This window comes from Falco biarmicus, chromosome 19 (genome assembly GCF_023638135.1).
Source record: "Falco biarmicus isolate bFalBia1 chromosome 19, bFalBia1.pri, whole genome shotgun sequence".
In the NCBI taxonomy this organism is placed as follows: domain Eukaryota; kingdom Metazoa; phylum Chordata; class Aves; order Falconiformes; family Falconidae; genus Falco; species Falco biarmicus.
This window is the reverse complement of record NC_079306.1, coordinates 608,139-610,991: the sequence shown is the minus strand read 5'-3', so window position 1 is coordinate 610,991 and position 2,853 is coordinate 608,139.

Genomic DNA, 2,853 nt, shown 5'->3' with positions numbered 1-2,853 from the left:
GCCCCTTCCTCCCTGCACAACTTGGCCTCCAAACCCCACCTTTGTCTTGAATTTTAAATAAAATCCCACCACATCTGCTTCCAGCCCAGGAATGGTGCAGACGCTGGCTTCCAGATGACCAGCACTTTACGGGAATACCTCTCTATTAAGCTGCCAGTGCCAGCGCTGCCTTGGCCAGGGGCATTGATTTAAAAGCACCTTATGGCTGCTTAACATAAAGAGATCGTCTACTGACTTCAGCTAAATCAATAGAAAGCAGGTTCAAATCAATTTGAAAATACCCAGATCCAGGGACTGGGTGCCATAAATCAATATCAAAATCTGACATCAAATTAAACAGGTGCAATCTGGAGGGGAGATGGGGAGTTAAGATCTTCCTGTGCGTTTCTGAGGACAGCCAAGAGGCTGGCTGAGGAGCACGGCTGGTCTCACTCACCGTGGCTGCACCGCTCTGGCATCGCCTGAGGAGCAGTCCCAGGGTCTGAAGGCCAGTGCAGGGTAGCAGGGGGTGGAAAGGGACGTCTGGTGCCTCCACGCCAACTAGGAGACAAATCTGGGCTCTTGTTGAGGCTCTTTGGTGTGTCATGGTGGGACTGGGCTCAGCTGAGGTTGCAGGGAGCCGTGGTGGGCTGGAAGGGACGCTGAAGGACTTGGCTGACCTTGGACCACTGGAGACAGCCAAGGCTTGGAGACCTCAAGGGTGATGATGCCAAGGATGGAGATCATCCGTTTGCTCCAGGGCTTCCACCCTCCTTATCCCATGCAAGCATCGGGAGCTGGGATAGAGTCAACGGGGAGTGCGAGGACCTTCACGGTGGTTCTTCTGCCCTGGTTTCGCCCCTCAATGAGACAGGCTGGAGGATGCCCTGGGCTAGAAACCACTGCTGAAGATCAGGGATGTGAGACCCAGCCAACGCATCTTGGGCTTTAATAATGTCCTCTTCTCTCCAGCCTGGAGCAGACCTCACCGTTGGTCTTGAATTGGCCAAATTTGGGAGGTTTTCCAAGTCACCTGCACGCTGTGGCAGACGGGGAGCCGGCATCCTGCTGCCTGCCACCGGACCTCCTCCTGGAGGACCTAAATCTTCTTGGAAGCAAGTCATAAAATCCCAGGCACAGAGGTGTTTTTACAGCCCCCCCCCCCCTTTCCACCCGCGGCTGCGGCTGGGGCCAGCATGGAGCAGTGTCCCTGCAGGGAGCTGGCCGTCGCCTCTTGGCCAGGGCTCATCTGGCATCTCTGTGTGTGAGTAGTCGCCTTGTCAAGAAGCTGGAGTGTCTCCAACCTGATGTTTTTCATTTCGTTGTCAGCTCCTTGCCAGCATCCGGCCGCATTGGCTCTCTGGCCGTGGCTGCCTGTGGGGGGAGCGGCCATCGGGTGGGAGAGACCTGCCAGAGTGGGTGGTGGTATCATCCTGACTGCTGCTGAGCGCCTCCCAGCCCAGGCTACCCCACCGATTGGTTTCCCCCATGTGCCCTTTTTTTATTGTTTGTTGCAGAAATACCACCTGGGCAGGCTCTGGAGGTGGAGTCGTGGTTTCTGGATGGTGCCAGAGCATCTCTGCCACTGCCGAGGATGTGTGCAGCTCTGGGATGGTGCACATGTGGTGGGACCAAGACGGGTGGGGGGCCAGGCTTTTTACACACCTCTGTTGCCCCACGCACATGGTCACCTTTGGGTGATCCTGGCTGCTCTTCCCAACGCCAAATGCAACAGTGTCATCAACTCAACAGTGCTGACTTGGTGGCTGCAGGCTGTCATGGTGGATCAGGTGACCTGGGGGATCCCGCAGGGGTTGTGCCAGCCCCGCGGGTGATGGGGACACATCTCAGCTCCTCAGCAAGGAGCCCGGCTCCTCATCCTCAGCCAAACAGCAGCCTGGCTGTGCGCCCACATCTCCCACCTCGTTAACGTCAGGGGGATTGATGGGGCTTTGGTATCGCCCCAAATGCCTTGACCTTGGAGAATCGGCCATTTCACATGGGCTTAACGGATAAAACGATGCTTGAGTATTGGCCGGGCTCGAGCTGCCTTATCGCTTTTGCAAGCTGTAGTGTTTGGGGCTATTACAGTAGCATACTGTACTGCAATCGCTTTATAAGGATGGATGGTTAGATAGAGATAATAAAGCCCAAGAGCATTAAATCTTTGCGAGACACCGGCCACACTGCCTCATCCACCAGGCTGAAAAGGCTATATATGTTTTTCATAATTTGTAATTACTTTTTTACAGTTCTCTCCCATAACTCTGTCCATCATCTGGGTCAAAATATACAATGTGTGTGGGAGTAAGAGTCATAAAAATGTGAAAACAAACAGTTTGTCTTCAGGGAGATTAACGCACAGTTAAAAGACCCATTTTAACACCCTCTCCATGCCGTCAGCCAATTAGCCGATATAATGGGCTCCACTTGATATTTTAGTTTTATTTTATTTCACAATGATACCAATGAGCTTAATTGTGAACACATGATCCCTAATTGGCGGTGGTGTCATCTCTGAGGTATGCGGCTTATGCAAGAAAGCAGCAATTTGGGGCTAATCCGGAGGGGATCGGTCGAGGGAATTCTTTCTGAAATTCAGCCACTGGAAAAAGGCATCTTGAGAGGAAAAAAGAGAATCCTGAACAGCAGATGGGGCAGCAACGGGTTCACAGTAAGTGACTGCGGAGGATACACTGTGGTGTGGATTCTCTGATGTCTATAAGGGGTTGAGGGTCCTCCTTTGGGGAAATTTCTACCCTGCTGGTTCAATGAAATTCGGCAGATCTGAGCATTGGTACCTAGTCCAGTTGGTATCAGCTTCCAGGCTGAATTTATTAGGTGACGCACACACCCACATGCAGAAAACAATTG